Source organism: Rhinoderma darwinii, chromosome 2, assembly GCF_050947455.1.
Source record: "Rhinoderma darwinii isolate aRhiDar2 chromosome 2, aRhiDar2.hap1, whole genome shotgun sequence".
Classification (NCBI taxonomy): Eukaryota; Metazoa; Chordata; class Amphibia; order Anura; family Rhinodermatidae; genus Rhinoderma; species Rhinoderma darwinii.
Genome location: NC_134688.1, coordinates 478,698,891 through 478,723,413, shown reverse-complemented (window position 1 = coordinate 478,723,413; position 24,523 = coordinate 478,698,891). Strand labels below are relative to the sequence as shown.

The 24,523-nt window shown below is 44.2% G+C and overlaps 1 protein-coding gene across 1 annotated transcript in view; it reads right to left on the bottom strand.

The window, feature by feature from the left end:
- CASR (calcium sensing receptor) overlaps positions 1 to 24,523 on the bottom strand; it is a 132,727-nt gene that overhangs the window by 4,500 nt on the left and 103,704 nt on the right. The gene's annotated exons all lie outside the window — the stretch shown is intronic.

Genomic DNA, 24,523 nt, shown 5'->3' with positions numbered 1-24,523 from the left:
CCTGAGTTACATCCTGTATTATACTCCAGAGCTGCACTCACTATTCTGCTGGTGGAGTCACTGTGTACATACATTACATTACTTATCTTGTACTGATCCTGAGTTACATCCTGTATTATACTGCAGAGCTGCACTCACTATTCTGCTGGTGGAGTCACTGTGTACATACATTACTGATCCTGTACTGATCCTGAGTTACATCCTGTATTATACTCCAGAGCTGCACTCACTATTCTGCTGGTGGAGTCACTGTGTACATACATTACTTATCCTGTACTGATCCTGAGTTACATCCTGTATTATACTCCAGAGCTGCACTCACTATTCTGCTGGTGGAGTCACTGTGTACATACATTACTTATCCTGTACTGATCCTGAGTTACATCCTGTATTCTACTCCAGAGCTGCACTCACTATTCTGCTGGTGGAGTCACTGTGTACATACATTACATTACTTATCCTGTACTGATCCTGAGTTACATCCTGTATTATACTCCAGAGCTGCACTCACTATTCTACTGGTGGAGTCACTGTGTACATACATTATATTACTTATCCTGTACTGATCCTGAGTTACATCCTGTATTCTACTCCAGAGCAGCACTCACTATTCTGCTGGTGGAGTCACTGTGTACATACATTACATTACTTATCCTGTACTGATCCTGAGTTACATCCTGTATTATACTCCAGAGCTGCACTCACTATTCTACTGGTGGAGTCACTGTGTACATACATTACATTACTTATCCTGTACTGATCCTGAGTTACATCCTGTATTATACTCCAGAGCTGCACTCACTATTCTGCTGGTGGAGTCACTGTGTACATACATTACATTACTTATCCTGTACTGATCCTGAGTTACATCCTGTATTCTACTCCAGAGCAGCAGTACATATATATACAGTCATATATCTCTTGGTCTAGCCTCATTCAGTGGATTTTGGTAACATCCCTCGTGGTGAACTGTCAAGAGGTTAATTGTTTCATTTTTAGTGGTTAGTTACTCCTATCATGTGCGATACTGTCTGCTGAGCTGCTGTATCTAATCCCATCATGTGTGATACTGTCTGCTGAGCCTCTGTATCTAATCCTATCATGTATTATACTGTCTGCCGTGCTGGTGTATCTAATGCTGTAATTTGGGATACTGTCTTCTCAGCACTATACCCAATCCTATTATGTGTGTTACGGCCTGCTGGGCACTGTATCTAATCATATGTGTGATACATGAATAGGATTCGATGATTGGTTTCTATTAACCGCGGAGCTTGCACTCTAGCTGCTTTCAGGTTACATAAAGTAAAGTATTAGTAAAGGAGGCAGATTATGGATTTGGGGGAGACATTTATTGACTGGAGACAGGAAGGACGGCGCCTCTTGGCAGATTTCTTGTTTTCTGAGTTCGCAGCTCTAAGTGTCAAATCCTGTACAATAAAAAAACAAAGGTGGAAGGAAAGTGTCCGCCCTCGCTGCACCGGATACAAATACAATAATAAGACTTATATACAGTTTACATTACCTAACATACTCTGTATATGCTGCAAAACCAAAATACGGTCATGAGATATGAGTACATCAATTTCCAGAACACTTTGCTGTTAGATGGCTACAGTATATAAATCGGGGTTGAGTCAGATTAGCGTTTATAGCAGATGGAGCTCCAAATCCCCTGCATAGACTCCGAGCTACATGATAAAATTCTGTCTACCTGCAGCCACCACTAGGGGGAGCGCACTACATCCAAATATCTACAGCCCCATAGAGTTACATGATAACATTCTGCTGCCTGCAGTCACCACTAGAGGGAGCTCACTAGATACAAATACATACAGCTCCCATAGAGTTACATGATAACATTCTGCTGCTAGGGGGAGCTCACTACATACAGATATATACAGCTCCCATAGAGTTACATGATCACATTCTGCTGCCTACAGCCACCACTAGGGGGAGCTCACTACATACAGATATATACAGCTCCCATAGAGTTACATGATCACATTCTGCAGTCACCATTAGGGAGCGCTCACTACATACAGATATATACAGCTCCAATAGAGTTACATGATAACATTCTGCTGCCTGCAGTCACCACTAGAGGGAGCTCACTACATCCAAATATATACAGCACCCATAGAGTTACATGATAACATTCTGCTGCCTGCAGCCACCTCTAGAGGGAGCTCACTACATACAGATCTATACAGCTCCCATAGTGTTATATGATAACATTCTGCTGCCTGCAGCTACCACTAGGGGGAGCTCACTACATACAGATATATACAGCTCCCATGGAGTTACATGATAACATTCTGCTGCCTGCAGCTACCTCTAGAGGGAGCTCACTACATACAGATCTATACAGCTCCCATAGTGTTATATGATAACATTCTGCTGCCTGCAGCTACCACTAGAGGGAGCTCACTACATACAGATATATACAGCTCCCATTGAGTTACATGATAACATTCTGCTGCCTGCAGCCACCTCTAGAGGGAGCTCACTACATACAGATATATACAGCTCCCATAGAGTTACATGATAACATTCGGCTGCCTGCAGCCACCTCTAGAGGGAGCTCACTACATACAGATATATACAGCTCCCATAGTGTTATATGATAACATTCTGCTGCCTGCAGTCACCACTAGAGGGAGCTCACTAGATACAGATATATACAGCGCCCATAGAGTTACATGATAACATTCTGCTGCTAGGGGGAGCTCACTACATACAGATACACTACCGTTCAAAAGTTTAGGGTCACTTAGAAATTTACTTATTTTTGAAAGAAAAGCACAGTTTTTTTCAATGAAGATCACATTAAATGAATCAGAAATCCACTCTATACATTGTTAATGTGCTAAATGACTATTCTAGCTGCAAACGTCTGGTTTTTAATGCAATATCTACATAGGTGTATAGAGGCTCATTTCCAACAACCATCACTCCAGTGTTCTAATGGTACATTGTGTTTGCTAACTGTGTTAGAAGGCTAATGGATGATTAGAAAACACTTGAAAACCCTTGTGCAATTATGTTAGCACCGTTGTAAACAGTTTTGCTGTTTAGAGGAGCTATAAAACTGACCTTCCTTTGAGCTAGTTGAGAATCTGGAGCATTACATTTGTGGGTTCGATTAAACTCTCCAAATGGCTAGAAAAAGAGAGCTTTCATGTGAAACTCGACAGTCTATTCTTGTTCTTAGAAATGACGGCTATTCCATGCGAGAAATTGCCAAGAAACGGAAGATTTCCTACAACGGTGTGTAATACTCCCTTCAGAGGACAGCACAAACAGGCTCTAACCAGAGTAGAAAGAGAAGTGGGAGGCCCCGCTGCACAACTGAGCAACAAGACAAGTACATTAGAGTCTCTAGTTTGAGAAATAGACGCCTCACAGGTCCTCAACTGGCAGCTTCATTAAATAGTTGTAAAGGATCTGCCAGGCACTACGTCTGGGTATACTCCCAGGATTAATCAGTCGACACCTGAGGCCAGACCTCTGAGACTGACACCTGCTCCCACCAATCAGGGTGGCAGGCTCAGGAGTGGGAGAGCCTATCGCGGCCTGGTCAGTCAGAGTTAGCTCCGCCCCCTGTCCATTTATACCTGCCGTTTTCTCTTCCTCCTTGCTTGTTATTCTTCTTGGATTCCTGGCCCCACTGCTGCCTTGCTCCAGCCTGCTTCTGCCGTGCTTCTGCCTTGCTTCAGTTCCGTTTATCCTGCGTTGCTCTGCCCCTGGCTTGCTTCTGCTCCGTGCTCCAGTTTGTATACTCCACTACTTCCTGATCCTGACTGGCTCATCCACCGCTCCGTTTCCTCGCGGCGTTCCGTGGGCTACTGTATTCCCTTGCGTGTTCCCTGTTTGTACTCCCTTGCACTTAGACAGCGTAGGGACCGCCGCCAAGTTGTACCCCGTCGCCTAGGGCGGGTCGTTGCAAGTAGGCAGGGACAGGGCGGTGGGTAGATTAGGGCTCACTTGTTCCCTTCACCTCCTTCCTGCCATTACATAATAACAAGCCCTTACCTAGTCTACCATTTCTTCTACGCTGACGCTATCATGGACCCCCTTGAGACCCTGACCCAGCAGATGCAGGGCCTCTCCCTACAGGTCCAGGCCCTGGCTCAGAGGGTCAATCAGTCTGACGCTGCCTTTGTAGTACCCCTCACCTCACCTTTAGAACCCAACCTCAAGTTACCTGACCGGTTCTCAGGGGACCGTAAGACTTTTCTCTCCTTCCGGGAGAGTTGCAGACTTTATTTCCGCCTAAGACCTCAATCCTCAGGTTCCGAGAACCAGCGGGTGGGTATCATTATATCCCGACTCCAGGAAGGGCCCCAAGAGTGGGCCTTCTCCTTGGCTCCTGACGCCCCTGAACTTTCCTCCGTTGATCAGTTTTTCTCTGCCCTCGGTCTCATTTACGACGAGACTGACAGGACTGCCTTAGCCGAGAGTCAGCTGGTAAATTACGTCAGGGTAGGAGACCTGTTGAGGAATACTGTTCTGATTTAGAAAGTGGTGCGTAGCTTCTCGGTGGAACGACCCGGCCCTAAAGTGCCAGTTTAGGTTAGGATTATCTGACGCCCTGAAGGATCTGCTGGTTAGCTACCCCTCTTTTGACTCCCTAGACCAGGTTATGGCCCTAGCAGTACGACTTGACCGACGTCTCAGGGAACGTCAGCTTGAACGTTTCAATGTTTTCCCCTCTGACTGCCCTGCGATTCCCCCCGAGGTCCCGTCTCCTCGCTCTTCCACGGAGGACTCGGAGGTACCTATGCAACTCGGGGCCTCCATGTCCCCTCGACAACGTAGAGAGTTTCGCAGGAAGAATGGTCTTTGCTTCTATTGTGGGGACGACAAGCATCTACTGAACACCTGTCCCAGGCGCAAGAATAAGCAGCCGGAAAACTTCCGCGCCTAAGTGATCATCGGGGAGGTCACTTGGGCGCACAGGTATTTCCCGTTAATACTAAACACAATAAGATTTTGCTTCCCTTTCATGTCTCGTTTGCTGGCCGGTCTGCCACTGGCAGTGCCTTCGTGGATTCGGGCTCATCTGTAAATATCATGTCTGTGGAATTTGCTATGTCTCTAAAAATGCCTTTTATTGATTTACCTTATCCTATCCTGGTAGTGGGTATCGACTCCACTCCTCTTGCTAATGGTTATTTTACTCAGCATACTCCTGTTTTTGAACTCCGTGTTGGCTCCATGCATTTAGAGCAGTGCTCTGTACTGGTGATGCAGGGATTATCGTCCGATCTGGTATTAGGTCTTCCCTGGTTGCAGCTGCATAATCCCACGTTTGATTGGAATACTGGGGATCTCACCAAATGGGGTAGTGATTGCCTGATGTCATGTCTTTCGGTTAACTCTATTTCTCCCCGGGAGGAGGTAAACACGCTTCCTGAGTTTGTTCAGGACTTCGCTGATGTGTTTTCTAAGGAGGCCTCCGAGGTGTTGCCCCCTCATAGAGATTACGATTGCGCCATCGATTTGGTGCCTGGTGCCAAGCTTCCTAAGGGGAGGATATTTAATCTTTCATGTCCTGAACGTAAAGCTATGAGGGAGTATATCCAAGAATGCCTGGCCAAGGGTTTCATTCGCCCCTCGACTTCTCCTGTAGGTGCTGGCTTCTTCTTCGTGGGGAAGAAGGATGGTGGTCTTAGGCCGTGCATTAATTATCGGAACTTGAATAAGGTCACAGTAAGGAACCAGTATCCCCTTCCTTTGATTCCGGATCTTTTTAATCAGGTTCAGGGGGCCCAATGGTTCTCTAAGTTCGATCTACGGGGGGCATATAACCTTATCCGCATCAAAGAGGGGGATGAGTGGAAAACTGCTTTCAACACGCCCGAAGGTCATTTCGAATACCTAGTCATGCCCTTTGGGTTGTGTAATGCCCCTGCCGTCTTCCAGAATTTTATTAATGAAATTCTGAGAGATTACCTGGGTAATTTTCTTGTAGTGTACCTTGATGACATACTGGTGTTTTCCAAGGACTGGTCCTCGCACGTGGAGCATGTCAGGAAGGTCCTCCAGGTCCTTCGGGAAAATAATCTGTTTGCGAAGACCGAAAAATGTGTGTTTGGGGTACAGGAGATACCATTTTTAGGTCAAATCCTCACTCCTCATGAATTCCGCATGGACCCTGCCAAGGTTCAGGCTGTGGCGGAATGGGTCCAACCTGCCTCCCTGAAGGCGCTACAGTGTTTTTTGGGGTTCGCTAACTATTACAGGAGATTTATTGCCAACTTCTCGGTCGTCGCTAAGCCTCTTACGGACCTCACTCGCAAGGCTGCTGATGTCCTCCATTGGCCCCCTGAGGCCGTCCAGGCTTTTGAGACCCTCAAGAAGTGCTTTATCTCGGCCCCCGTGCTGGTTCAGCCCAACCAAAGGGAGCCATTTATTGTGGAGGTTGACGCGTCCGAGGTGGGAGTGGGGGCCGTCTTGTCCCAGGGTACCAGCTCCCTCACCCATCTCCGCCCCTGTGCTTACTTCTCTAGGAAGTTTTCGCCCACGGAGTGTAACTATGATATTGGCAACCGCGAACTTTTAGCCATTAAATGGGCTTTTGAAGAGTGGCGTCACTTCTTGGAGGGGGCCAGACACCAGGTAACGGTCCTTACTGACCACAAGAATCTGGTTTTCCTAGAATCTGCCCGGAGGCTTAATCCTAGACAAGCTCGTTGGGCACTATTCTTTACCAGATTTAATTTCTTGGTTACCAATAGGGCTGGGTCCAAAAATATTAAGGCTGATGCACTGTCACGTAGTTTCATGGCTAATCCTCCTTCTGAGAAGGATCCTGCTTGTATTTTACCCCCTGGTATAATTGTTTCTGCCACTGATTCTGACTTAGCCTCTGACATCGCGACTGATCAAGGTTCAGCTCCCGGGAACCTCCCTGGGGACAAACTGTTTATCCCCCTGCAATACCGGCTAAGGGTACTCAGGGAAAACCATGACTCCGCTCTATCTGGTCATCCTGGCATCTTGGGTACCAAACTCCTCATTACCAGAAACTATTGGTGGCCTGAGTTGCCTAAAGACGTTAGGGCTTACGTCGCCGCTTGTGAGGTCTGTGCTAGGTCCAAGACCCCTAGGTCCCGACCTGCGAGCTTACTACGTTCCTTGCCCATTCCCCAGAGACCTTGGACCCATATCTCCATGGATTTTATCACCGATTTGCCTCCATCTCAGGGCAAGTCGGTGGTGTGGGTGGTAGTAGACCGCTTCAGCAAGATGTGCCACTTTGTGCCCCTTAAGAAACTACCTAACGCCAAGACGTTAGCTTCTTTGTTTGTGAAACACATTCTGCGTCTCCATGGGGCCCCAGTCAATATCGTTTCGGACAGAGGGGTACAATTTGTTTCCTTATTTTGCAGAGCTTTTTGTAAAAAGTTGGAGATTGATCTATCCTTCTCCTCCGCCTTCCATCCCGAAACTAATGGCCAAACGGAAAGGACTAACCAATCCCTGGAACAATATTTAAGGTGTTTCATTTCTGACTGTCAATTTGATTGGGTCTCATTCCTTCCCCTCGCCGAATTTTCCCTGAATAACCGGATCAGTAACTCGTCAGGGGTCTCCCCGTTTTTCTGTAATTTCGGGTTTAATCCTAGGTTCTCCTCCGTTTCCCCTGGTTGTTCCAATAATCCCGAGGTAGAGGACGTTCATCGGGAACTGTGCACAGTCTGGGCCCAGGTTCAGAAGAACCTAGAGGCGTCCCAGAGCGTACAAAAGATTCAGGCTGATTGTAGACGTTCTGCTAACCCCCGGTTTGTCGTCGGGGATCTGGTGTGGTTGTCGTCGAGGAACTTGCGCCTTAAGGTCCCGTCCAGGAAGTTTGCTCCCCGATTTATTGGACCTTATAAGGTCATTGAAGTCCTCAACCCTGTATCCTTCCGTCTGGAGCTGCCCCCATCCTTTCGCATACACGACGTCTTCCATGCCTCCCTCCTGAAACGCTGCTCCCCGTCCTGGTCCCCCTCGAGGAAACCTCCTGTTCCCGTTCTCACCCCTGAGGGGGTGGAATTCGAGGTGGCCAAGATTGTGGACAGTAGGATGATCCAGGGCTCCCTCCAGTACCTGGTCCATTGGAGAGGATACGGGCCGGAGGAGAGGACTTGGGTACCTGCTCGAGATGTTCACGCTGGGGTATTGATCAGGAGGTTCCACCTTCTATTCCCCACTAAACCGGGTCAGTCAGAGTTAGCTCCGCCCCCTGTCCATTTATACCTGCCGTTTTCTCTTCCTCCTTGCTTGTTATTCTTCTTGGATTCCTGGCCCCACTGCTGCCTTGCTCCAGCCTGCTTCTGCCGTGCTTCTGCCTTGCTTCAGTTCTGTTTATCCTGCGTTGCTCTGCCCCTGGCTTGCTTCTGCTCCGTGCTCCCGTTTGTATACTCCACTACTTCCTGATCCTGACTGGCTCATCCACCGCTCCATTTCCTCGCGGCGTTCCGTGGGCTACTGTATTCCCTTGCGTGTTCCCTGTTTGTATTCACCTGGGACTTAGACAGCGTAGGGACCGCCGCCAAGTTGTACCCCGTCGTCTAGGGAGGGTTGTTGCAAGTAGGCTGGGACAGGGCGGTGGGTAGATTAGGGCTCACTTGTTCCCTTCACCTCCTTCATGCCATTACAATAGTACAGGCAAAACGCCAGTGTCAACGTCTACAGTGAGGAGGCGACTCCGGGATTCTGGCCTTCAGGGCAGAGTAGCAAAGAAAAAGCCATATCTGAGACTGGCTAATAAAAGGAAAAGATTAATATGGGCAAAAGCTCAGACATTGGACACAGGAAGATTGGAAAAAAGTGTTATGGACAGACGAATCGAAGTTTGAGGTGTTTGGATCACACAGAAGAACATTTGTGAGACGCAGAACAACTGAAAAGATGCTGGAAGAGTGCCTGACGCCATCTGTCAAGCATGGTGGAGGTCATGTGATGGTCTGGGGTAAAGTGGGAGATTTGTACAAGGTAAAAGGGATTTTGAATAAGGAAGGCTATCACTCCATTTTGCAACGCCATGCCATACCCTGTGGACAGCGCTTGATTGGAGCCAATTTCATCCTACAACAGGACAATGACCCAAAGCACACCTCCAAATTATACAAGAACTATTTAGGGAAGAAGCCGGCAGCTGGTATTCTATCTGTAATGGAGTGGCCAGCGCAGTCACCAGATCTCAACCCCATAGAGCTGTTGTGGGAGCAGCTTGACCGTATGGTACGCAAGAAGTGCCCATCAAGCCAATCCAACTTGTGGGAGGGGCTTCTGGAAGCATGGGGGGAAATTTCTCCCGATTACCTCAGCAAATTAAGAGCTAGAATGCCAAAGGTCTGCAATGCTGGAATTGCTGCAAATGGAGCATTCCAAGACCAAAGCAAAGTTTGAAGGAGAAAATTATTATTTCAAATAAAAATCATTATTTCTAACCTTGTCAATGTCTTGACTATATTTTCTAGTCATTTTGCAAGTCATTTGCTAAATATAAGTCTGAGTTTTCATGGAAAACACAAAATTGTCTGGGTGACCCCAAACTTTTGAACGGTAGTGTATATACAGCTCCCATAGAGTTAGATGATCACATTCTGCAGTCACCATTAGGGAGAGCTCACTAGATACAGATATATACAGCTCCCATAGAGTTACATGATAACATTCCGGTTCCTGCAGCCACCTCTAGAGGGAGCTCACTGAATAATGTGTTATTATCGAGTTCAACTGCAAACAGTGGGGCATTTAAAACCACACACCTTTTGCCAGACCACGTCCTATTCCCTATATTATTATTTTATATGTCTATACAGTGGATTTGGAGCGCTGTATCAGAATATTGGAGCTCTGCCCCTATTTCTATATATTAAGAACTTAATTACAAAATGTTGAGTCTATTTAGATAAATAAAACAAATGGTGTTTAAAGGTGGACTTTCACTTTAAGGTTAGGACTAGTGATGTCACTATCCTCACTTGATGATGTCACTAAGTAGTTTAGGGGATTCATTATCCCATCTATCATTATTCACCAGATGGAGATCTCAGCAGAGGGAAGAAGAGAAACATTCACAATCATTTTTAAAAGTTTTCCTTACCCACACAATGGGGGGAGGGGGTCCGTTCCTGTGTTTGGTGAATAACGGCGGATGGGAGAATGAAGCTTATTGAGAATCAACACGATAGGATTACAGGGTGGACTTGATGGACCATTTTTCAGCCTTATGAACTATGTAACTGTTACTGCACCCCCTCTGCCTCCTCTTCTACTATCTGTAGGTTATCAAGAATATGGAGGAGGCGGTAGGCGATGGGTTAGGCACTGTTCACATTACCATCATGGCTTACTTTATAAAGGCACCATGACAAATTGGATCTGTTTTGAAACAAATTTTGATAGACCCCATTAATTTCCATCAGGGCAAGCACAGTCCTGCAGACTGCTGTTATTTTTGCCGTAAAAAAATGCCACAATACAACTGTAGTCTGATCATTACCGCAAGCCTGCTGGATCAGACTACACAGAGTTTGTTTGTAGTCTGTTACCATAGAGACACATAGGCCCTTACAATTGTTAATGTACATTTTTTCTCCTAATGCCTGCTGAGAGTGCAGGCTTTTCCTGATGTGATGCTAGCGTCGTGCACAGCGCTCTGTTCCACTTATATGTCTCCCCCTTCGGCACTCCCCCTCTCACATCGTAGAGCCTCTCAGACACAGAATGAGTGAAGCTGCAGCTGCATCTCCCTCCTCCCTCTCTAGTGGAAAGTGAGGAAGATGCCACTACCCCAGATTACATATATTACAAAGTTTCATGTGTTCACGTGTACTACTGATTTACACAAAAATAAATTATGAGCAAAAAGTTACACTTTACTTTCACAACAACCATCAGCACCATCCTGACATTGAGCGCCCCAAATAACACCATGACGTTCCCTCCAACACAATGGACTTAGTGACCGGAACTGTTTCCCTATTTCCAGTGTCAACTCGTTTGGCTACATTGTCGGGTCTTACAGTAATTAACCAACGATCTAGTAGCCGCCTGTCACCGTACAATCTTTCTACCGATCCCTCGTTTTCTAAATGCAATTTCCAATATTTCAATTATACAGATCGTCAAGACAGCAGTATCAACATTTATGTTAGCCGTTGTTGGGAGTCACCAGATCCAGGGGTGTAGCTATGTTCGAGGGTTGTGGTCACATCCGGGCATCGGTTCCCTCTGCCACATAAGACACCAGTATTATAAATGGCACATGGTAGGGGGTCCCTGGTACCGATTTTGCACTGGGACCCCAGAGCATTAACTTCTGCCTCTGTAAATTACATAAAATTGTGGCGTTGCAACGGTTGCAAGAAATCTTAATGTTTCCGTATGAGCTGCGGGTGACCTGACCAACCAAAAAATATTAAAACCGTCATTAACCCTTTACCTTACACTGAATCTTTTCCCTAAATTTGTTGGTTCACAAAATTTGAATCTACAGATCCATCCATTGCTATCGGCATACATCCCAAATTTTGCATCCCCATTCGCGGGACACTTTTAAGCTTGCCCAAGATGCGCCTGGAAACACCCACAAGACTTCAGAAGAACTTCCACTTTTATACAAATTTGCATTATCCCGTCCACTTTGTAACTCGCTCTCGAGACAATACCGCGAAAAACGGAACAAATGAAAGGTATGCTATCTTAACCAATTTATTTTCCTTACAAATATTTTTTAGTACCCAAAATATTAATTAGAAGCCTAAAACCAACATAAAGAAGGTATATAAGATACAGAAACGATAAAGACCAAACATAAATCTACCGCACCAGGAAAAGATCGCTATAAAACTCCAAAAATCACACACATAACCAGGGGCCACACTTAGGTGGGATTTACTATTACATGGAAACCCCCCTCTAAATCATCAGGAGTAGCCAGCGATTCAAATGATAAAGTACTCACTGCTGCCACTAGGGGAGCTCACTGCACATGGAGGCATTATTGAGCTGAATGGGGTACCATGTCAGTGTCGAGGGCCCCACACACAAGAAACTGACCCTCTTACATGCGTCTGTATTACATGTTCTATTATACACAAAGATCAAATCTTTCCAGGGGGGTCTTTGTCTCAGAGACACAGTCACTGCTGCCCTGATTATTTTTTAATTTCACCATGAAAGGGTTAAATCTTTGCCGGCAATTGACTTGTGTAATTGTATTGATTGGTCCACACAGAGATTCGGCAGAGCCTCACCTCCGCCGGGGTTATATATTTACATTGTTATGGTATAAATATATGTATAATGTATCTGGGGCCCCAAGGAGTGAAATGTTGTAGAGGAGAACATGTGTTACAATAGAATGGGTATTTTAGAGAGGAAGTGGTTTACGGCTGCTTTGATGTCCATTGAAATTGCAAACAGATGGTGGACAATCAATTGACCAACCCCCCCCTAAGCATAAAGGAAGCCTAGGGGGAATACCTTGTGTTCCACCAATGAGCTTTATGGGAAAGAAAGGATGTAAGGATTGAATATACAGATGACTCATATGTTATGGAATGTTCTTTGTTCGTCTGATGCTATAAGTAGGAACGTTTGTAGTTCAATAAATTAGAAGGATTTTTACTTTGAGAAACGTCTCAGTGTATCTGTTGCTTCTCCGAGCTCGCCCCCCCCACCTGATTTGAACCTGCATGGAGATCAAGGCGTAACGTGACTCAAATTGCGATCACAGAAATTGGCGCCCGAACCAGGGACTTGACCAGAAGGACGGCACCCCACCCAGGGGATCTCCCGGGACTAGAGTGGCGACCTCCCGGACGAAGGAACGTGCAGACCACTGCTGCAGCAAGGTAAGAAGACTTAATTCTTACAAACTCTGCTCTGCACCTTCCTGTCTGGTAGGTCACCTTCCCGGTAGTACTCCTGAGGAATAGAGGGGCCACATGAGGGTATTTTTAGTGTAAAAATCTGGTCAAGTCTATATGTAATCCTACCCTCAGGATAAAGTGCCTGATCTCCATGACAGTATTTGTATGAATGTTGTAGGAACCCAGTTTTGTGTCACAAATGCATTTTAGAATAAGGAAATTGTTTTTGGAAAAAACTTCCGATAATCCGGCAAATTACCAGAAACATGTGTACATGCTTCAGGTGACTACGGGGATTATGATAGGCTAAATTTTAGCCCGAAAATCGAAAATTTTGTGCAATCTGATAATCTGGCAAAATACCGAAAATGTGTGTACAGCATTGAGGTACTTGCGGGGATTATCATGCACTGATTTTCAGCTCAAAATTCCAGAATTTTCTGCAATCCGATAATCCGGCATGTCAAATGAACAGCTTGATTTTACGTTTTCCTTATTATTTGGATCAGGAATATTTGTCATATTACTGTTATGGTGTGGAGGATATCTCCTTGAGTGGTGTCTCAGACGAGGAAAGTTATAAAAGGACTGTGAAAGGGAAAGATCCTCTGGCCAGAGTAGAAGAAGTACGGAAGCTAGAAACTGTCTAAAATAGATGAGAATGGAATTCATCTGTCAGTAGCTAAAATCTGTAACAAAATAAGAAGTATCAAGTGGATAAGTAACTGTCGAAAATAGGCAAGAAAGAAATTTGCCTATCAGGAAACTTACCCCTTTACTTAGGGTGTGCCAAAAAAGGCCACCACTTACAGTCACAAGATGAGGAACTTGGTGTTCCTATTAAGGAGTTTCGAGGGGATAAGTAACTGTCTAAAATAGGTGAGAAGAAATTCACCTATCAGTAAAATTACCCCCTACGTAACTTAGGGTCTGCCCATAGGCGACCACTTATAACTAGTGATGGGGAACTTGGTGTTCCTATTACGAGATGAGCACCCACAAGGACTGACAGCCAAACAGGTAGTAGCAGAAAGAGAAGGTAAAAAGGCAACACAAGGAACGAATCAGTTAATGAAGGCATGTGGAATGGGAAAAGCGGGAAGATTAGATCTGGAAAAATATAGATGATATAATGAGCAGATCTTTTGTGGGATTATTGTTTAGTTGGTTGTAATTTGGCTCAGTTGGATAGTATACAGAGTGTACGTAGGAGATACGTAGTGTGGGACTTTCCCTAACAGCCAATAGCCATAGTGTTTGTTAGTGAAGATAAAAACTGAGAGAGAAGGGTAAGAGTCCCCTCCATCATAGCAGGGCTATGGGAAACAGTCACGGCAAACGAGAGTTTGAGGTATGGCATATGGGTGAGCAAGCACCTGTTAAAATGGTGTAAATTTATTAGGGGATTGTAAATCCAGAACCACACAGAGTCAAATGACAAAGCAGATTGGAGTAGATGGATTGTAGCATCTTTTAGAAAGCAACAAAGAGCCTACAAATGTATGTAATGTTAATACACTGAAGTAAAAGTGCAGGAGGTTGTCAGAGGAAATTCATATTTTATAAAGTAAAGTTTAAAGCAAAGGGAGGTATAGAAGTAGTAGTTGTTTTAATGTTGCAAATGACCTTATAGTAAATTCCCATATGGTATAATTTAGAATCAACTAGTGTGATAAGAGAAGGGGGAGGTGGAGAACAGCTGCTAGTGAGATAAGAAATGTAATCTTGTTCTTGAAATGAATGGACACAACATTAAATGCTGATATAGATATTTTGTATGACTTTGTGTCATTTTGTATGTATTAGAAAACAGGACCAGCCGACGCCCGGTAATGGCGTCCGTACCTCATGTTGAGTGTGTCCTCATTCTTGGTGGGAAACCCCCTGCGCACTGTTTCCAATGGGAGAGGCTGCCCCCCCTGCCCCTGATGTGGCCACGCCCGGCCCATCCAAATCAGTATGAAATAATCACCTTGTTAATTTTGTTATTTGTAGTGTTTTTTCTATTTTACAGAAGTTCCAGTCTAGTTCACTGATGAAACAACACGTCATCATAAGATAGAGATGGTGGCCGTCAGATTGTACGGTTAAACATTAACGTAGATAATTTCTATACAATGGTGTGATAAATGATTGCAGATACGTATGTTGTTTTGCCGGCATTGAAAGTGTTAAGTTGTGAGAAGTTGTGAGAAATGAGTTTGTGACCCCCCTCCCTCCCCTCTAAAGTGTGCTGTGTTTGGGAGGAGGAGGAGGGGGGCTGACTGGGTGCAGTCTGCAGGGCTGATGAGACAAAGGGATTTCAATATGCACTGCTGAGATATATATATATATATATATCAGTAATGTGGACAAACTGAAATAAATTTCTTCTCTTTTGCGCAAGCGCTGTTGGTTATAAAAGTTACGATAATTATGTGTTATGATGTGATCAGATTTCATGTGTTTTGATGTTAATTCAGATGTATTAAACTACAGATACTGTGAGACACGGGGGTTTTGAAAATGTATGTGCCCCCACCGTTATACTGTTTATTGGTTTGCAGTAATTAATGTTATCAGAGATAATATTTTCTGTTTTATTGAATAACTAACTACAATTGTTTTGTTTTTGATTTCACACATGAGTTATGTCATTGTAAAGATAACATGTTTGTCAGGAAAAAGTCATTTTTGTTTCAGGCTGTTGTACATTACAGAGGGTTAAACTAGTGTTATGTTGAGATGTAGTTTTGAACTCTGCTACATTACTCTCGCAGAGTCCACAAAGGGGGGAAGGGTGAAGGAACTGATCAGGTACAATTGTGGTTTATGTGTAAGAGACCATCCCCCTCCAGCAAAGTTACACAGGAGGATGTGACGTCACTCACACGAGTTTTTATGGATTTAGATGAGGGAGAAGGCAAAACAAAACTTGTCTGGACATTGTTAATTTGATGTAAAGTTTTTTTGGGAATGTTTTATTTTTATTTGTTTTTGTATTAATCAAGTATTTGCAGAACCTGATAAAAGTGAGATTCTCAAAGTATTGTGGATTATCAGCTGAATGAGGAGGAGTTGTGTTTGGTAGCGGCTTGTGACACCAATCCATGGAGTACCTCTACGCAAGCATATACTTTGTACTGTACTGAACAAAATGGACATGCCACTGCGGTTCTCACACAAAGTCATGGACCACAGCAGCGCCCGGTAGCATATTATTCAGCTAGACTAGACCCTGTGGCCCGAGGTTCCCCATCATGTGTGAGAGCTATCATTGCTGTAAATTCAATGTTAAACAAGGCCTCAGATTTGGTCCTGGCATTTCCAGTCCAAGTTTTGCACCACATGATATTATTGTTATTTTTACTCAAGTACAACCGAAGCATTTGTCAACTGCAAGACATTTGAGATTAACCTGTGCTCTTCTTCTTCCTGAGCAGGTTACTTTACACCGCTGTACTACATTGAACCCAGCTACCTTACTGCCTTTGGAGCAAGGGGGAGAAGACGTAGGTAAAGTATGGTCACAATTTTTGCCTGAAACTGATGAACATGATTGTATGGCCCTTATGGCCCAGGAAACAGTGGGGTTTGCACATGTAAGAGATACCCCACTCCAAAACCCAGACCTAAGACTCTTTGTGGATGGTTCAAGGTATTGTGTAGAAGGATCTTTTCTCACAGGATATGCAGTAACCACCGAAGATGTAGTCCTAGAAGCAGCCTCCTTACCAGCGTCCCGCTCAGCACAAGAAGCGGAGCTTAAGGCCCTGGCAGTAGCATGCCAACATGCAGAAGGAAAGACAGCAAATATATACACTGACTCTCGATATGCTTTTGGGATTGCACACGATTATGGCCCCATATGGAAGGCTAGACAGTTTTTGACCTCTGCAGGTACACCTGTAAAGAATGCAGACTTTGTAAAATACTTGATGGAGACCCTGATGTTACCCACAGAAGTAGCAGTAGTAAAAATTAAAGCTCACACTAAGTTGAGTTCACCAGAGACAAAAGGGGAAATGCCCTGGCAGACGAAGCGGCAAAGCAAGCAGCACAGAAGCTACCCGTGTTAGCAGCCGTATGTCAGATAAACGATCCAGAGGAAACAAGACCAGCTGTAAGCCCGGAACTACTGCAAAAACTTCAAGGACAAGCAACAGAAGAAGAAAAAGACAAGTGGACGGCCCAAGGAGCAACGCTACGAAAAGATGGCCTCTGGCAGTGCCAGAATAAACTGTGCCTGCCTAAGACAATGTTCCCAATGATGGCCCAAATAACACATGGAGCGACTCACCAATCAAAAACGGCAATGATGGACTTGGTAAACAAGGTGTGGTATGCTCCAGGGTTTAGTGTGATGGCCAGCAGTTTTACACAAGGATGCATGATCTGTGCAACACATAATATTGGAAGAACTGTAAAAGTACCACAGAAGCACACACCCAGACCAATTTACCCATTCCAGAGACTGCAGATAGACTATATTCAATTACCCAAAGTCGGTACCTATGAGTATGTGCTTGTTTGTATTGATCTTTTTTCAGGATGGCCAGAAGCTTTTCCAGTAACCAAAGCTACAGCCGTAGCCACAGCAAAGAAACTGATCAACGAGGTGGTGTGCAGATATGGAGTTCCAGAGGTGATCAAGAGCGACAGAGGAACTCATTTTACGGGTGAAATCATGAACTATGTGTTGTCAGCTCTAGGCATAAGTCAAGCCCTACATACACCATACCATCCACAAAGCAGTGGGAAGGTTGAGAGACTAAATGGGACTCTCAAATTGAAAATCCAAAAAGCAATGGTAGAAACCGGGAAACCATGGACCGAGTGTCTACCATTAGCCTTGTTCTCAGTAAGATACACGCCCACAAAAAGAACAGGTCTCAGCCCATATGAGATCTTATTTGGGTCGGCTCCCAGATTAGGATGTTATTTTCCACAGGTGCTCCAAATGCAGTATGGTAGACTAACAGATTATGTGTCAACCCTGAACAAACAAGTGACTAAGGTGTATGCACAAGTCTTTGCTTCCATTCCAGATCCCGATTCAGTTGAAGGGACGCATAAGCTGGAACCGGGAGATTGGGTGGTCGTTAAGAGACACGTGAGGAAGAGCCTTGAGCCACGGTTTGATGGTCCTTTTCAAGTCCTACTCGTTACAAGCACCTCTGTAAAGCTCGAAGGAAAGACAAGCTGGATTCACGCCAGTCATTGTAAAAAGGTTCTTCAGCCAGAAGAATGAAGATCTTTGCGGTTGTTGCGGCGGTTGTTGCGTGTGCTCTTATACAAAAAGGCAGAACTGCTACTCCTGTACACGTAATCAGTACAGAATCACTGGAGTGTTATACTACAAATGTGACTACAACCGAAGGGACTTGGAAAAAAAGGACCACATGGAGGGACTGTGTACCTTCACATAGACAAAACAGCCAACATTAGCATACAAGAAGAGATGCCGGGGCTGTTGTTTTGTTGTTATGAACCAGATTTACAGTATCGACAGAAATATACAACCAGTAAAAATAGAAATGAAATGATAAATAAGATTTATGAAAGATGCAACAAGGAGAGGCTCAACTCTACGATTGTAATAAAAGAGACTGATGGGATGATATTATGTATGAATAATAGCCAAATAAGAAATAGAAGATATTTTGTATTCTTGATAACAATTTTAAGAGATAGTTTTAAGCCACATATAACAGTACAAAGTCTGGAAAGAATCGCACACACTTGTAAGAGCGCTGTAACCCAACAGCAGAAAGAGAATGTACACTTCAATATTTCCTTCCCTGAATCCCCCAGCTGTCATAGACAAAAAAAAGAGAATGGTATGACCCGCTATTAGGAGGGGTAGGAACGGGATTAGGAGTATTGAATGAGATACAGTTAGAAACAGTTATGAACAAATGAAACTCAGTGGGAGACGACACATCTACTGCATTAAGGATAGGTGCCTCATGGTTACCTACTACCTTTGCCATACAACAGAAAGGGTTAGCTATAGATGAACTGTTCCTAAATGTTTTTAATGAAAATATGCTAACCGAATATAGAACATTACAGAATGTATCAACTTTTGTAAATTGGACAGTATGTACGCTTAAAACGATGTGGCAACAAGAACAGATGAATAATTTTAAGAATAAATTGTTTAGTAGTCATGTTAGGCAATGGACAGACATTCTGCCCATAGGAGAGAGAAATGATACGTGGTTATTGTTACAGCCTGAGTATACTGAGTGTACACCTAAATGGTGCGCAGGAAGACTAATAGCATTCAATGTGGAAAATCCTACTCTATTATGCAAATGTATTGTTATGCCAATGGTAATGATTGATCCGGTGACATTATTAGGACAATATTGGATGCCAGAAATAAAAGGAACACACATAGATTCTCAGAATAAGACAAGGAATATAGATTTGTGCCAGTTAACAGAGCAAGGATATGTATGTAATGAGCAGTCAGGGATATATGAACCCTGTCTAATGCAGCACCAGGATAATGTGTGCGCACTCACTATAATCCCACAAGCTAACCTACAGGTTTATATTGAAGTAGGTCCACAGCATGTATGCTTAATAACTAACAACAAGCAGACCCTCAGCCAGTTTAATCTCACAGGACCATTTTCAGGATGTCTATACAATGTGACGCATTTGACTTGGGGGAACCAAACTATAGTGTTCCTGCCTACTTTAGAAGAAATAATGTCCACTGTATGGGTACCTGAACCTTTGCCCTATGGAAATTTTAGTTTGCCACTGGAAGAGTTAAAACAAGTGTTACAAAAGTCTAAAGACGTAAAGAAATTGATAGCAGCCCATAATGTAACTCTAAGTAAAGTGAAAGTATTGGCTACAATAGCAGCTAGGGAAGTAATAAATTTATTGTCAGCAATAAAAGATGCCAGTGCCCATCACTGGTATGACATATTTACAGGATTTTCCCCCACTGCCACTAAGATACTCCATGTGTTATTCCAACCCTTGATATGTTTCATAATATTGTTTATATTGCTTACATGTTTCAATTGTTATGCATTTTGCAAAATAAGGGAAGCATTCAATCAGAGGCCTATACATTATGATGAAAGAGTGTTGTGAGATTACCCCACCTACATACCTGTGTGAATCAAGTGAAGAAATGGATCGAAGCCTTGCTATCAGGAGATAGAAGTAGCATTGGAATTTAGGTGTTGGTAAAATCACAAAAGGAGGGATTGTTATGGTATAAATATATGTATAATGTATCTGGGGCCCCAAGGAGTGAAATGTTGTAGAGGAGAACATGTGTTACAATAGAATGGGTATTTTAGAGAGGAAGTGGTTTACGGCTGCTTTGATGTCCATTGAAATTGCAAACAGATGGTGGACAATCAATTGACCAACCCCCCCCTAAGCATAAAGGAAGCCTAGGGGGAATACCTTGAGTTGCACCAATGAGCTTTATGGGAAAGAAAGGATGTAAGGATTGAATATACAGATGACTCATATGTTATGGAATGTTCTTTGTTCGTCTGATGCTATAAGTAGGAACGTTTGTAGTTCAATAAATTAGAAGGATTTTTACTTTGAGAAACGTCTCAGTGTATCTGTTGCTTCTCCGAGCTCGCCCCCCCCACCTGATTTGAACCTGCATGGAGATCAAGGCGTAACGTGACTCAAATTGCGATCACAACATATTATGGAGAATTATTCCGGTAGACACCGTTATACATGTCAGGACATCGCTCCTGTGCGGGGTAATAAGCTGCATCAGTGGTGCCATGTATTCCGAGAACTGTCTCTCTAGTGCCCCCTATAAAAGACTATCCTGTAAGTCAGTGCCCGACCCTTTATAAAGCCTTGAAACTTTTCTTGAAAGACTGAGTACGTGCTTTCTCTCGCCCAGTGCATAAAAAGTGCAGAAGACTGCGGACTATCGCAGCCCTTCTCCTAAAAGAGAGAGGCCCCGCATAACCATTCCCCGACCCTTCAAACCGTAGGCCTAGAGGATCAATGATCCCCCATCGCCAAAGCTTAGGGAGACCCAACAACACACCAAGGCTTCTACCTGGGCTGCCAACCCAGTGTCTACTCCCCTCCGGAGAAGGGAGGCCGGGTTGCAGGGTAAAATAGAACCAGAAGGCCACACATTTTCCCCCTAGACCTTGGAAGGGTCCCAAAAGGGTGCCGCATCCAAAGATCCTGTGACAAACAAAATTAAATAAGTGGATGTGTGCTGTAATACAGCCTGGACATCCACCAGGCATAAAAATTCAAACAAGAAACACCAACCTAAAGACAGCGCTGTTATAGATCCTAATCATTACAGTGTAGGGTCTAACTGGCTGAGGGAGAGGCATTTGAAGCAGTTCTTTGAAGGTTCCTTGCAATGCTTCTTGGGAAACAGTATGCAAATTAGCTCCCCTCCAGAAGGTACAAAACTGTTTCTCTAGTGCCGCCTATAAGAGCGATAATTTGCATACTTCCCAGAAGGCATTGCCACTTTCTACACCAGCTGGATCTCCACAAGGAGAATAATTATCTTCCATGAGTTTCCCTCCCGATGAGTCATTGTGACATTAATGATGAGACAAGGAAAAATCCTGTAATATGTTGCCAAATATATGACCTGCTCTGATTCTGTTTTATGAAATATGTTTTGTTTATCACGCTGTATGAATTACTTTTATTAATTTGGCGCCATTGGCCCATATGAGATGAGCATGGTGTCACTTTTACTTCTCTAGAGGTTTCTTTATGGGGAGATTAATTGGGGATCAGTCAGCGATCTCCTCTATTTACACGATAGTGGAGATTTATTAACAGTGAACACCAAAGAAAAACAAAATCCCTGTGTCATGCTCCTTCCCCGCCGGCCACGCACTAGACATAACACATTAGTATCAGCTTTGCCCAGAGTGTATTTTTTAAAGAGGTTGTACAGGATTAGAAAAACAGCTTCTCTCAACAGAAGCAGCGCCACACCTGTCCATGGGTTGTGCCCGGTATTGCAGCTCAGCTCCATTGTATTGAATATGATTGAGCCCTACGGAGAAGTAAAGCCTTGTTCCAGTATAGATGGTACACTCCAGATAACATAGCGCCATTTATACAATGAATTATGGAAGAAACCTGTTAGACAATACTGCAACATGTGGGCTCATAATGTCCCCCAGGTTAAGGAACAAAAAGATACAAATTTGCAATGAAGCAAAAAGGATGCCTTTATTTCCAGTCAAGCTATAGTAATATGTAATGTATATGTAAATAAAATATAACTTTTATTGGTTAGGATTAAATATAATTAGAACAAAGACAAAAATCTGAATCTAAAATTTAGCCAGAGTTCACTGACAGGTGGATTTGTATCGATCAGATACAATCAGTGTATAGTGTAAACTGTCTGCCTTTGTGTCTCCTGCGGCATCTGGGATCAACTGTATTTATTCAATAACAATTTTATATAGATATTAGACTACAAAAATAGACAAAAAAAAGCCTATAGCTGTCCAATGCATAGAACTTTCGATAATTGTTGATTATGTGATGTTCACGTAATCTTATTTAGTGCGCACGCGCTTGCGCGGTCCACATTGAGATCGCGATGCGCAACCATAGAAACGGCAGACGCCGGATATTGAGGATATTGGGTTTCCTGTCATGCGCAATAGAGAACTGCAGACGCTGACAGAGCAAGATGTCCTAATCGGCTGATATCCAGGTACTACATTGGCGATCTATATATATGCTTTGTGACTGTATTTCTCTGATGATGTGGGGGATATTTAATGATGTGATGATGCATTTTTAAGGGTATTTAGCCGTTGTTGATATTAAACGTGTTCAGGAAGTGATGTCATCCAACATGTGTTATATAAAGTCTGCCCTCATTCACTATCATTGTGCTTGACAAAAACCCAACAGGGGTGGAAACGTTGTCGTTTTTTACTGCTTAGTGAATAAAGGCCAACATCTTTTGGATATCTGAGTGCGGCAGTCCTTCTTCTATCTACTGTGTACAAGTTGTCCTGTTAGACCTGGGACATTTGTGCTGCGCGCACCATCCCTTGCTGGGATTATCTACCTTGTTCCCCTCTGGAAAATCTCTTTGGTTGTGCTGCTGATCTCTTTTGCATTGTACGAGAACCCACATAATGCCACAGTGCCCATGTAGATAGCGCCACCCCTCTGTAGATAGCACTAACCCCCCCTGTAAATAGCACTCCCCCACTTTAGATAGCACCAACCCCCTGCTGTAGATAGCACCAACTCCCCCTGTAGAAAGCACCCCCCTGTAGATAGCACCACCCGACCCCCATAAATGGCACCTCCCCGTGTAGATAGCGCCACTTTAGCTCCCTGTAGGAGCGGAATCCCTCTGGCCGGGGATTCCACTCCTAGAGGGAGTCCCTACCGTCTCTGTCCTTATATGGACAGTGACGTCAGGGGCTCCAAGAGCAGAATCCCCTGCCAGAGCGTTTACCACGCTCTAGACATCTATGAGTGTGTGCGCCACCTATGGGGGCGTGCCATCTATGGGGGGGGGAACTATCTACAGGGGGTGCTAACTACATGTGGGGGTGCTATCTACATGGTGAAGTGCTATCTACATGGGTGTCAGAGGGAGCCCCTGACATCACTGTCAATATATGGACAGTAATGTCAAGGGCTTCCCCAGGCTCAGCGCTTAAAGTAGCTCTGTGTGCGGGAAGTCCTTGACCAGGATCAGTTTTTACCGGCCGTTACCAGGATTGATTGCGGAAAATGTTTGTTAAAAACTGATCCATTGACTTCTATGGGAGCCGTGGGGCCGTGAAAATGGCCAAAAATAGGACATGTCCTATTTTTTGATTCCGAGTATTCAGGGGCCGTTAAAAAAACAGCCTTATGAATACACCCATAGAGCATCATTGTTCTAAAAAGGGCCGTTTTTCACTGTCGTGGGAATGTAGCCGAGTTAGCATGGCCTCAGCTGTAAATACAGGTGCTGGGAAAATGGTAGAGATGTTATCACATAAACCACATTCCCTGAGGCTTTACTTAAAGAGTAAGGCCTCATGCACACTTCAGTTTTTTTCGGCAGGGTGCTGTCCGGTTTTTAAACTGATAACACCCTGACACATTCATTTCAGTGGGGCTATGCACGTTGTTTTAATGGAACCGTGTAGCCGTTCCGTCAAAAGTAGCGCAGGTTCTACTCCTGCCCGTTGCTGACGGAACAGTCTCGGCCTTATCATTGAATTTGGTCCGTGAAACAACGGACTGCCATCCGTGTGTCGCCTGTGTTTGACGGAACCGTCATTAACGCCCGTACAACGGCAGATGGAAGTGTGCATGAGGCCTTACTAAACTTTCATCAAACTTTTGATATGTCATTATTCCCTGCTTGTTCAGTGTCTGCATTGAGCTTGTTCTGGTGTTTTGTATGAGAAGTGTTTTCTATACACTTGACACAGTACAGTCATCTAATGAAGAAGATACTAATTACCCTCTGACTTAAAGCGGCTCAACCGCTATGGGGAGGGTGTCTCTCCAAAATCTTGATGACTGTTTCCAATAAAACCAGCAGAATAGTGAGTGCAGCTCTGGAGGATAATACATGATAAGTAATGTAATGTATGTACACAGTGACTCCACCAGCAGAATAGTGAGTGAAGCTCTGGAGT